We start from the raw sequence: 13361 nt of genomic DNA on the forward strand, positions 1-13361 counted from the left end.
ACTAAAGACACAAATGGACATAAGACACGTGTACACAAGACAGTGAAAATATATCAAACATTTCTGGGGCGCGGTGGTAATTGGTGGTAGAACCTCGCGGGCCGGCGCCCGCAATATGAACCAAGAAACTTAACGGGTTTGGCGGTAAGCACAGTAAGGCTGCGCCACTACGTAGTAAACAAAAGAAATGCCAATACTGTGCACTAGTTTTCAGTCAATTAAAGAAGAAGCTCCTAGTCGCTGCTTCAAAAAAGACCACTTTTTCAGTCAAAGTTTCTCGTAGAAAAATTAGAACTTTTTTATTTTTGCTTTTCGTTGTAGTTTAATTTGTTTTTTGCGTTTCAAAGAAGAGATTTATACATATAAATGTCTGTACATATATTTACAACATCAGACTGTCACCATAATCAGACATGGAGGAGGGAAAAAATTTTTGGTGGGGAAGGGGGAATGAATGTGAAAGTGATTTGTTTGAACACTAAAGACGCAAATGGACATAAGACACGTGTACACAAGACAGTGAAAATATATCAAACATTTCTGGGGCGCGGTGGTAATTGGTGGTAGAACCTCGCGGGCCGGCGCCCGCAATATGAACCACGAAACTTAACGGGTTTGGCGGTAAGCACAGTAAGGCTGCGCCACTACGTAGTAAACAAAAGAAATGCCAATACTGTGCACTAGTTTTCAGTCAATTAAAGAAGAAGCTCCTAGTCGCTGCTTCAAAAAAGACCACTTTTTCAGTCAAAGTTTCTCGTAGAAAAATTAGAACTTTTTTATTTTTGCTTTTCGTTGTAGTTTAATTTGTTTTTTGCGTTTCAAAGAAGAGATTTATACATATAAATGTCTGTACATATATTTACAACATCAGACTGTCACCATAATCAGACATGGAGGAGGGAAAAAATTTTTGCTGGGGAAGGGGGAATGAATGTGAAAGTGATTTGTTTGAACACTAAAGACACAAATGGACATAAGACACGTGTACACAAGACAGTGAAAATATATCAAACATTTCTGGGGCGCGGTGGTAATTGGTGGTAGAACCTCGCGGGCCGGCGCCCGCAATATGAACCACGAAACTTAACGGGTTTGGCGGTAAGCACAGTAAGGCTGCGCCACTACGTAGTAAACAAAAGAAATGCCAATACTGTGCACTAGTTTTCAGTCAATTAAAGAAGAAGCTCCTAGTCGCTGCTTCAAAAAAGACCACTTTTTCAGTCAAAGTTTCTCGTAGAAAAATTAGAACTTTTTTATTTTTGCTTTTCGTTGTAGTTTAATTTGTTTTTTGCGTTTCAAAGAAGAGATTTATACATATAAATGTCTGTACATATATTTACAACATCAGACTGTCACCATAATCAGACATGGAGGAGGGAAAATTTTTTTGGTGGGGAAGGGGGAATGAATGTGAAAGTGATTTGTTTGAACACTAAAGACACAAATGGACATAAGACACGTGTACACAAGACAGTGAAAATATATCAAACATTTCTGGGGCGCGGTGGTAATTGGTGGTAGAACCTCGCGGGCCGGCGCCCGCAATATGAACCACGAAACTTAACGGGTTTGGCGGTAAGCACAGTAAGGCTGCGCCACTACGTAGTAAACAAAAGAAATGCCAATACTGTGCACTAGTTTTCAGTCAATTAAAGAAGAAGCTCCTAGTCGCTGCTTCAAAAAAGACCACTTTTTCAGTCAAAGTTTCTCGTAGAAAAATTAGAACTTTTTTATTTTTGCTTTTCGTTGTAGTTTAATTTGTTTTTTGCGTTTCAAAGAAGAGATTTATACATATAAATGTCTGTACATATATTTACAACATCAGACTGTCACCATAATCAGACATGGAGTAGGGAAAAAAAATTTGGTGGGGAAGGGGGAATGAATGTGAAAGTGATTTGTTTGAACACTAAAGACACAAATGGACATAAGACACGTGTACACAAGACAGTGAAAATATATCAAACATTTCTGGGGCGCGGTGGTAATTGGTGGTAGAACCTCGCGGGCCGGCACCCGCAATATGAACCACGAAACTTAACGGGTTTGGCGGTAAGCACAGTAAGGCTGCGCCACTACGTAGTAAACAAAAGAAATGCCAATACTGTGCACTAGTTTTCAGTCAATTAAAGAAGAAGCTCCTAGTCGCTGCTTCAAAAAAGACCACTTTTTCAGTCAAAGTTTCTCGTAGAAAAATTAGAACTTTTTTATTTTTGCTTTTCGTTGTAGTTTAATTTGTTTTTTGCGTTTCAAAGAAGAGATTTTTACATATAAATGTCTGTACATATATTTACAACATCAGACTGTCACCATAATCAGACATGGAGGAGGGAAAAATTTTTGGTGGGGAAGGGGGAATGAATGTGAAAGTGATTTGTTTGAACACTAAAGACACAAATGGACATAAGACACGTGTACACAAGACAGTGAAAATATATCAAACATTTCTGGGGCGCGGTGGTAATTGGTGGTAGAACCTCGCGGGCCGGCGCCCGCAATATGAACCACGAAACTTAACGGGTTTGGCGGTAAGCACAGTAAGGCTGCGCCACTACGTAGTAAACAAAAGAAATGCGAATACTGTGCACTAGTTTTCAGTCAATTAAAGAAGAAGCTCCTAGTCGCTGCTTCAAAAAAGACCACTTTTTCAGTCAAAGTTTCTCGTAGAAAAATTAGAACTTTTTTATTTTTGCTTTTCGTTGTAGTTTAATTTGTTTTTTGCGTTTCAAAGAAGAGATTTTTACATATAAATGTCTGTACATATATTTACAACATCAGACTGTCACCATAATCAGACATGGAGGAGGGAAAAATGTTTGGTGGGGAAGGGGGAATGAATGTGAAAGTGATTTGTTTGAACACTAAAGACACAAATGGACATAAGACACGTGTACACAAGACAGTGAAAATATATCAAACATTTCTGGGGCGCGGTGGTAATTGGTGGTAGAACCTCGCGGGCCGGCGCCCGCAATATGAACCACGAAACTTAACGGGTTTGGCGGTAAGCACAGTAAGGCTGCGCCACTACGTAGTAAACAAAAGAAATGCCAATACTGTGCACTAGTTTTCAGTCAATTAAAGAAGAAGCTCCTAGTCGCTGCTTCAAAAAAGACCACTTTTTCAGTCAAAGTTTCTCGTAGAAAAATTAGAACTTTTTTATTTTTGCTTTTCGTTGTAGTTTAATTTGTTTTTTGCGTTTCAAAGAAGAGATTTATACATATAAATGTCTGTACATATATTTACAACATCAGACTGTCACCATAATCAGACATGGAGGAGGGAAAAAAAATTTGGTGGGGAAGGGGGAATGAATGTGAAAGTGATTTGTTTGAACACTAAAGACACAAATGGACATAAGACACGTGTACACAAGACAGTGAAAATATATCAAACATTTCTGGGGCGCGGTGGTAATTGGTGGTAGAACCTCGCGGGCCGGCGCCCGCAATATGAACCACGAAACTTAATTTTTCCCCTCCTCCATGTCTGATTATGGTGACAGTCTGATGTTGTAAATATATGTACAGACATTTATATGTATAAATCTCTTCTTTGAAACGCAAAAAACAAATTAAACTACAACGAAAAGCAAAAATAAAAAAGTTCTAATTTTTCTACGAGAAACTTTGACTGAAAAAGTGGTCTTTTTTGAAGCAGCGACTAGGAGCTTCTTCTTTAATTGACTGAAAACTAGTGCACAGTATTGGCATTTCTTTTGTTTACTACGTAGTGGCGCAGCCTTACTGTGCTTACCGCCAAACCCGTTAAGTTTCGTGGTTCATATTGCGGGCGCCGGCCCGCGAGGTTCTACCACCAATTACCACCGTGCCCCAGAAATGTTTGATATATTTTCACTGTCTTGTGTACACGTGTCTTATGTCCATTTGTGTCTTTAGTGTTCAAACAAATCACTTTCACATTCATTCCCCCTTCCCCACCCAAAAATTTTTCCCTCCTCCATGTCTGATTATGGTGACAGTCTGATGTTGTAAATAGATGTACAGACATTTATATGTATAAATCTCTTCTTTGAAACGCAAAAAACAAATTAAACTACAACGAAAAGCAAAAATAAAAAAGTTCTAATTTTTCTACGAGAAACTTTGACTGAAAAAGTGGTCTTTTTTGAAGCAGCGACTAGGAGCTTCTTCTTTAATTGACTGAAAACTAGTGCACAGTATTGGCATTTCTTTTGTTTACTACGTAGTGGCGCAGCCTTACTGTGCTTACCGCCAAACCCGTTAAGTTTCGTGGTTCATATTGCGGGCGCCGGCCCGCGAGGTTCTACCACCAATTACCACCGCGCCCCAGAAATGTTTGATATATTTTCACTGTCTTGTGTACACATGTCTTATGTCCATTTGTGTCTTTAGTGTTCAAACAAATCACTTTCACATTCATTCCCCCTTCCCCACCAAAAAATGTTTCCCTTCTCCATGTCTGATTATGGTGACAGTCTGATGTTGTAAATATATGTACAGACATTTATATGTATAAATCTCTTCTTTGAAACGCAAAAAACAAATTAAACTACAACGAAAAGCAAAAATAAAAAAGTTCTAATTTTTCTACGAGAAACTTTGACTGAAAAAGTGGTCTTTTTTGAAGCAGCGACTAGGAGCTTCTTCTTTAATTGACTGAAAACTAGTGCACAGTATTGGCATTTCTTTTGTTTACTACTTATCATGTTTATGTCAGTGTGCCCTGAATGGAAGGAGTGAGAGGAGGACTTTTTGGCTAATAATGCATTTGTGTATGGATAGAGAGCGATTTGTGAATGCAGTGTGGCCATTGTGAGGTGTATTGGTGTTATGAGTATATGGCAGAGGCGGCTCTTGTGATGTCACTGGAAAGGTATAGCTGTAGGTATGCATGTAGTTTAGTAGAAGGAGTGTGAACGAAAGCTGTATACATAGTTGTGCCTTACTTATTATTATTATTGTGTCTTTTATAAAGCGCGCAGCTACCCCAACGGGGTGTCCCGGCGCTAAATGATTAACAGTTTCCCTCAAACAGAAAGGTTACAGGCAGAAAAGGTAGGATTTCAAAGCACGACGAAATTTATGTTCAGTTTTGATCATGCGCAGATCCAAAGGCAGCTTATTCCATCGTTGAGCGGCTCCTAGCTCAAATGTTTTGCCTCCAGCGCGGGATTTTTTTAATCTGGGAATGGTCAGTAAAAGTTTGGAATTTAAGCGAAGAGCTTTAGGGTTACAGTAAGGACGAAGAATAGTTCTAAGATGGACTGACCCATTGCCCTGAGTGGAGCGATAGGCTAATGTCATGGCTTTGAATTCAATTCTTTTGCTCATGGGCAACCAGTGCAATTCGCGGAGGTAAGGTGAGATATGCTGCCTTCGCGATAGACCCCCAATCAGGCGAGCTGCCGCATTTTGGACTGTTTGAAGTTTGTGGCAAAGGCCAGAAGATAGACCCAAATAGAGTCCATTCGCATAGTCCAAGTGCGAGATAATTAATGCATGAACAATCGTCTTTCGGCTGGCACTAGGCAGATAGTTAATACGTTTTTTTAACGTTTTAATTTTAGAGAAACAAGCTGCCGAAACTGATTGGACCTGACACCCAAGTGACAGCTGTTGATCCCATCGGACTCCAAGATTCCTAACCGAGTCCTTCGGGATCGGGCTTGGCTAAGGTCTTCCGGCCACCAAATATTAGAATTTAATGGGGATGGCTGGTTAAAAAAAAAGCACTTCAGTTTTAGCTGCCTTCAGTCTTAAAAAATTAAGATCCATCCATTTAGCGATGTCCCTGATGCAGGATTTAAGAGGGTCAAAAGTGGAGAGGGAAGGCTCCTCAAAGGTAAAAAGCAGCTGGATGTCGTCGGCATACGTCGTAGTTTTGATACCCAGCTTGGAGTTCATGTCAGCTAGAGAAGCAAAGTAACCATTAAAAAGGAGAGGGCTCAGGGACGAGCCCTGGGGAACACCCCATTTCAGCGGCCTGGGTGTGGAAGTGAAAGGGGGGTGTGCACCTGCTGCGTTCGATTTGACAGAAAAGAGCCTATCCATTTAAGGACCTTGCCCTGGATTCCTATAGTCCTCATCCTTACATCCTCAGGGTGAACTGGTACAGTTGTGGTAGGGTGTCGTTTTATATTGTGTGTCATCCAACCACGTCTAAGGATGTGAAGTGTTTGCCTAAGCTCATTGTGGGGTCACCGTGGGAAGAACCCCCTTGCTCGTTGCCTTCCTGAGTTCTGAGTAGTGCTGGATGTTTCTTATCTTTGCAGGCAAAAAACTCTAAAGTGCTTCTGCGTGTACAAAGAACAAAGTTCAGCTGATGTTTTTCAATTTTTAGAGTTTTTGAGGCAGCCGGGCGCTGTACAAAGGCCTTTAGGAGAGAGCTTAAAACCTGGCTCTTTACCCACTAAGTTACCTGACACCAACACTCTCCTGTATAATCATGTTAGCGCCAGGACACCTCCGGGTAACAGAGCTCTCTACAAATTTGATAATAAAAATAAATAATAAATTTGATTGACTGATTGATTTACATTAGTTGAACTGGCCCCAGAGGCATAAAGCAGAACAACTGGTACCGGTCATATGAGGTTGCAGGTGCCCCACATGAACTATTACTGAGACCAAGGGCTTCATATCTTAAAGCTCAGTTACATATAACGGGAAGTAGGTGGTTACAGTGGTGATGGTGGAGAAGTTGAGAGATTGCTTGGCAGAGAAGTAACTATGCTGGCACATGAATAATGAAGGTTACTAGTGAGTAATCGCACCATCACCACCGTGTCCCTCTTCTTCGCACAGTCCTTACTGATAAGGCTATGCCAAAGCAGTACCGGATGGTTGCAACCTCGTAAACACAACACTGCATGAAACAGGTAGCCAGACTGACCTCCGTATAAAGGAGGAAATATTATTTAGACCTTTCAGCTCAAGTTGCCAGATGTCACACACCATACGACTGGTCCCAGGGCATCAAGAAAGTCTGACATCTCCCCACTTCTAAAGGTTCCATGTGGTTTATTGGAAGGGCATGTGGTATCATGTGCTATCTACAGTCCTGCCAAGCGTCACGCAATAGGCGTGACGCTCACGCATTTCAGTGCGGTGATCCGCATCACGGCACTGAAATAAATTGTCACGCATACCAGCGGCGCCTGTCACTGTGCCCGGCCGGGTTGTCTCTGCTGCTCCCTCCGAGAGAGGTGCGCAGCGCCGCCCGTCGTGTCCTAAACACCCACACACTGTCCTGCAGCTCTCAGCTCTGAGAGCGCTGCAATGTCGACTCTGCACTCTGCCACAAAGGAGAAGCCTGTTGCCCTGAAAACGAAACACGTCCGTGACACATGAATTATCATGTGACATCATGACTCACCCTGCCCAATTAAAATTACCGGGACCCCGGGGCCTGCCCTCTCAGACACAAGTGTTGTGCATTAACTTGCTTCGAGTGCAGCACCTGGCGCGATTACCTCAGGTCCTGGCCAACACTGACAATGCTGGCGCTGCGAGGGACGTCATATCCTGCTGCGAGCGCAAGGAGTTTCAACTGTTTTAAAACTGAAGGCGGCTTGCAGCTACTGGTATGTGGGTGGTGGTGCATATTTAGTCCTGTTTTATTTTATTTACTCTCCCCCCCCCTCACCCCCCCCCCCCCCCATTGCAGTTGAAGAGGCGTCAGTGATGACCAGGGTTGCAGTTATCGTCAGGACATTCTGTCACAGGACGACGGCCCCGCTCAATGTCAACACTCTCCCTGAACAGCCTGGACGGACAACTTTCACTGGGCCAGGACGGCAGGACCGAATTGCCGCGGCCCGCGGTGGCTCAAGGCCTGAGCCTGCCTTGCACTCACTGGGTGTGAATGCCCTGCAATTAATGGAGCGCCACCGTCCTGGCCCAAGTAAGAACCAGCCTGCATTTTAAAAATGACACAAATACATATGGCTGCCTGCGCGCTATCAGGCAGCATGCTGTGCCTCTCGGTGTTAGTTCCTCTTAGCCTAGGTGACAGTGAGTTGCTAAGAAATAGACCGTTCGGTTTACACACTAACGATAAAGGTGATTTATAGTTTGGCATTGGAGTCCCCGATAATAATACCTTCTCTTTTTTATATTACTTTCATACCTCCGTGAGCCTCAATTCTACCTCGTGAGGAGGAAAGTACGTAAGGGAGGTTTGACCCAGTGATGTTTGCCAGCGCCTTCACTCACGGAGCCATTTTACCACTCTAAAACCGGATCGCCCGAGTATACAGATCCTGCTTACAAACAAAATGACTTGAAGGTCCAGATGCAGCTGGTGGGGAAAGTGTGGGAAGGCGTAATCATCACCCCAGGTCTCACAGGGGTGAGGGGCACGAAGGGCAAGCTGGAGAAAAGTAGTTTTTTTTTTAACTGAGAGAAGATAGCATTTCTACACTAATAATAAGTTGTTTTTTGTCATAAATTGTAGCTTAGTGAGCAGTGAGCAGCAAGCTACAACTTATAACAAAAACAGCTTATTATTAATCACGTAGGCGAAACCAGTGTATTACTAATGCTTGTTAGGATATGGATGCACACTTGTGTTTGATAAATTGAATGTTTTCACACTAATTTATTTGCTGCACACACGTAGCAGGTTCATTTGTCATGATGTCAAACACCAGATGTGAATGGTTAGGAGTATGATTTCGTGCAGGACTGAGAGGTGGCGCTTCTAGTCCCATTACTAATAAAAGTGTGTGAAAAGAAAAAGGAAACTAATGTGATGGGTCTTGCAAGGTTGGCACACACACTCATCCATCCTGCAGTGTCCTTAGTTCCCAGGTGCTATGCAGCAGTTTAGGATCTTTTAACAGTTTTTCGTTGCTCAAGTGAGTGTAATGTCTTATATTTATATGTTTCCCCCTTCCTCATTGCTTGATTTTGATCTCGAGAAAGTGTCACTCATAGTCGTTGAATGTCACTCATAATTACACTGAAATTATGGAAATGTCACATATAAGCAATCTGAAACCTTGGCAGCTATGTATCTATCACTCACAAGGAAGAAGACTGGGGGTCTTTTTGCATGCACACCGACAGCTACTTTATAATGGCTTGCATGTACGTTGTCACCATCTCCCAGGAAGTTGATATAGCCTACATGTGGTCTTCGCCATTTTTTAGTACAGACGGCACCTGACAGAAATCACAGTGACATCTTACTCCAAAGACAGCATAGCAACGTGATGACAAGCACAGTCATATCCTGTGAGACATGCAGAATGTGAAGGAAAACATGGCCGTATTACACCACATATGCATAATGTGAAGGAGAACATGGCCTTGTCCTGAGACACATGCAGAATGTGTGGAAAACATGACCATATCTTATGACACATGTAAAATGTGAAGGAAAACATGGCTGTATCCTACGGAACACGTAAAATGTGAAGGAAAACATGGCAGTATCCTGCGACACATGGAGAATGTGAAGGAAAACATGGCTGTGTCCTAAGACACATGCATAATGTGTGGAAACATGGTCATATCCTACGACACATGTAGAATGTGAAGGAAAACAGGCCTATCCTATAACAGATACAGAATGAGTGGAAAACATGACCGTATCCTATGACACATGTAGAATAGGAAGCCAAACATGGCCATAACCTGCGAAAACTACAGAATGTGTGGAAAACATTGCCATATCCTACAGCACATGTAGAATCTGAAGGAAAATATGTACGTATCCTGCGACAAATACAGATGTGAAGGAAAACGTGGACATAACCTGCGGCACATACAGAATGTGTGGAAAACATTGTCATATCCTACAACACATGTAGAATGTGAAGGAAAACAGAGCATTATCCTACAGCACATACAGAATCTGTGAAAAACATGGCCATATCTTACAACATATGTAGAATGTGAAGGAAAACATGGCTGTATCCTACAGCACATACAGAATGTGTGGAAAACATGGCCATATCCTACAAAACATGTAGATTGTGAAGGAAAACATGGCCATATCCTACGACACACGTGGAATGTGAAGAAAAACATGGCGGTATAATACAACACATGTAGAATGTGATGAAAAACAGTGCTGTATCCTGAGACACATACAGAATGTGAAGGAAAACATGGCTATATCCTATGACACATGTAAAATGTGAAGGAAAACGGCCATATCCTGACATATTCAGAATGTGTGGAAAACTTGACCATATCCTACGACACACATAGAATGGAAACGAAAACATGGCCATATCCTGCGACAGATACAGAATGTGGAGGAAAACATGGCCATCTTCTACGACACAGCAACTGGTGGTCATGTACAGCTCTTTGATACCTTAGGGTCGAGGTTGCGCTATATAAAACTCTTAAACAAAAAACAATGGGAAAGAAAAAATGTCCATGTCCTACCACGCATGCTTGCAGAATGTGTGAAAAACATAGCCATATTCTAAGAAGCATACAGAATGTGAAGGAAAACGTGGCCGTATGCTACGGCACATGCATGATGTGTGGAAAACATGGGCATATCAGGCATATCCTACGACAAAGGTAGAAAGTGAAGGAAAACGCCATATCCTATGACACAGTAACTGGTGCTCATGTAAAGCGATCTGATACCTGATACCTTCGGGTCGAGTTTGCGCATCATAAAACTCTGTAACAAAAAACAACAAAAACAATGTGAAGAAAAAAATGGCTGTGTCCTACTATGCATGCAGAATGTGTGGAAAACATGGCCATATCCTACGCCACAAGTAGAATGTGAAGGAAAACGGCTGTATCCTACGAGAAATACAGAATGTGAAGGAAAACATGGCCGTATCCTACGACTCATACAAAGAGGCAGATTTACAATAACTGGCGCATCCCTGCATTTTTGCAGGGATGCGGCAGTTATTTTGCGTGACGGAAAAATAGCCTTTCGCCACCAAGGATGCTCCGCATTAACAACGCAGCGCACCGTGGCGCTAGGATAGACAGATGCGTGACGCATCTGTCGGCGTAAAGGTGACGCAGTGCTGGAGTCGTGTCGCAAGCGCGACGCAACTCCAGCACTACTCTGGGGTGGCCTATACTTGCTGTGCTGCATCACTCCTTATGCCTGCTATAAGCAGGCGTAAGGTTTTGACGCAGCGGGGTCATAAAAGTGACTCCGTGAAATCTTGTAGATTTCACTGCATCACTTTTACAGGGCTTCCTTGTGACGGAACGCCCACCCTGCATACATTATACCTGACGCAGGTATAATGTATCGCAGGGCTTAACAACGTGACACATCTCCCTAGATGCGTCACGTTGTAAATATGTTGCATAGTGGCGCATTGTTTACGACGCCGCTGCATCACAGAAGTGACGCAACAGTGTTGTAAAGATGTCGCAAGGGGCTTGTAAATCTGCCTCAGAATGTGAAGGAAAACATGGCAGTATCGTACGATACATGCAGAATGTGAAGGAAAACAGACTTAATCAGGAGGGAACACCCCAATTTCTTACAGCTTGTTCAACTGTAGAGCCTAATTATGTATAATTTTGAACTGGTTAAAGCCAGAGCAAACTGACATTTTAGAGTTAGGTTAACAAACGAGCAACAGTTTTACTCTACACACGTTTGAAAACTGCTGTTAGTATTTGTGTTTTCCTTTTCTTCCACGCACTATAACGGAGGTTGTTCGGTATAGAAGGGAAAGAGGCACTTGTTTCGATAGTTCTCATGGGAGATCACATGGCGCCCTCTGCCTGTCAAGAGCCGCAACGCAGGGTACAGGTCATTTCATTATTAAGGCAAAAATTGCTATGTGTTCGTGAGGCTCAAAGGTCCGATTTAGAAGAATCGGAAAACTTAGAGGCGGGGGCCTCGGTTTTCTAAAAAAAAAAAAAAATTTTTTTAAATCACGCCACCAAGTGGCGTTTTTTATTAGCTGTGGTAATATGTACTGACGTGGGTTATTAAACACTACATCATTTTAAGAGATCACTGTTTTGCTCTTTTCTTTGTGTGGCAGTTAGTGCTGTGTAGAGCATGCAAAAAATCAATGTTTATATTTAGTCTACAACTAGCAAAAAATTAACATTGTTTTAGCTGCCGAAAAAAAAGCCAGGCGTTGCAAAATAATAAGGTAAAGTAGATATATAAACGTGTCGGTGCAAACAGACACAGATGAAAAAAGCCTCCATTGTGCAGGTCATGTCATCTCTGCTCCTCGTCATCCATGGTGTGTACTCTCCTTGAATCTGTGAATTGTATATTTCAGTATGCAGATTACATGAAATTCAGTTCGGTGCTTCTGAAAGGCAATGGGGTTGGGTCAGAGTCAATTACATTTTAGGCTTTGTGGCTTTTCAGGGAAACCGATTTGTAAGGAAATCATTTCACTTCATATGTTTAATCCGTCCTTAAACTGAGATATTAAATCATACTTAGCAGAGGTGACACACTGCCGGACCACTCACTGTTCCTTACGGAGCCGAATAAAAACACTAGAATCTTCAATTTACTGAGCTATTCCCTGCGACCTATTGTATAGGAGCAACATAATAATACACAAATATACAAAAGTGCAATCTTGCTATTTTTTCGGCCAATGATGAAAGGCAGTACTGATCATAATATGCGGAATCCCTTCAATGGTTAACTTGAATCTAGCCCACTAGTTTTACTCGGTTGAAATGTCACGAGTCTATGATTTTTTCATACCTTAAATTGGAGGAAAAAAATTACTCCGGGAGCCCGTACCTTAAGGTGCAGCAGAGGAAAGGAGGTTCGAGTCACGAGGACCAGAGCTTGAAATGCAGTATCTGACAGTCAATTTATACATTTTTTATTTTTTTATTTTAAATCAATTATTGCAAAGAAATTGTCAACAAGGACATACGTGGCAGTAACTCTTTTCTAGATTCCTTAATTGGTCACAACGAGGCTGCATTTTAAAATATCTTACATGGATAAGACACCTGCTGCAGAGATCCTTGTGTGCCCAGCAATTTTAGGGGATTATAATAGTGGTAATATAACTCTGGTGGTTGATGCAGTTCTGGGAGAGTTCTGTGTTTTGCCCAATCACAGTTTTGACTCATTAAGTAGCATTGAGATTTAATGTTCCTGCTGCAAAGCACATCGTGTAACATGCATATCAAAGATTTGCATTTTATGTACATAGGTAAGTGGACTACTGCTCTTGACACTATTGTTGTATTACTTCTAGCTCATAAGTTGCAGTCCTTCCGATATAGCACGGTGATTTATTTAGGTCTAGATCTTTATTAGTTTTGTTTCACAATCTTTTGTTATTCTAAGATTGCAAAGAAAAGCTCCTCAGGGAAATAATAAAGTCTTGCTAGTACAGACTACCCCAATCACTGTGTTACATTTTATATCCTGTCTTT

The 13361-nt window shown here is 41.9% G+C and overlaps 1 protein-coding gene across 2 annotated transcripts in view; it reads right to left on the reverse strand.

Annotated features, from left to right (window-relative positions):
• TP73 (tumor protein p73) overlaps window positions 1–13361 on the reverse strand; it is a 520666-nt gene that overhangs the window by 219955 nt on the left and 287350 nt on the right. The window lies entirely within an intron of this gene.

Source organism: Lissotriton helveticus, chromosome 5_1 (genome assembly GCF_964261635.1).
Source record: "Lissotriton helveticus chromosome 5_1, aLisHel1.1, whole genome shotgun sequence".
Taxonomy (NCBI): domain Eukaryota; kingdom Metazoa; phylum Chordata; class Amphibia; order Caudata; family Salamandridae; genus Lissotriton; species Lissotriton helveticus.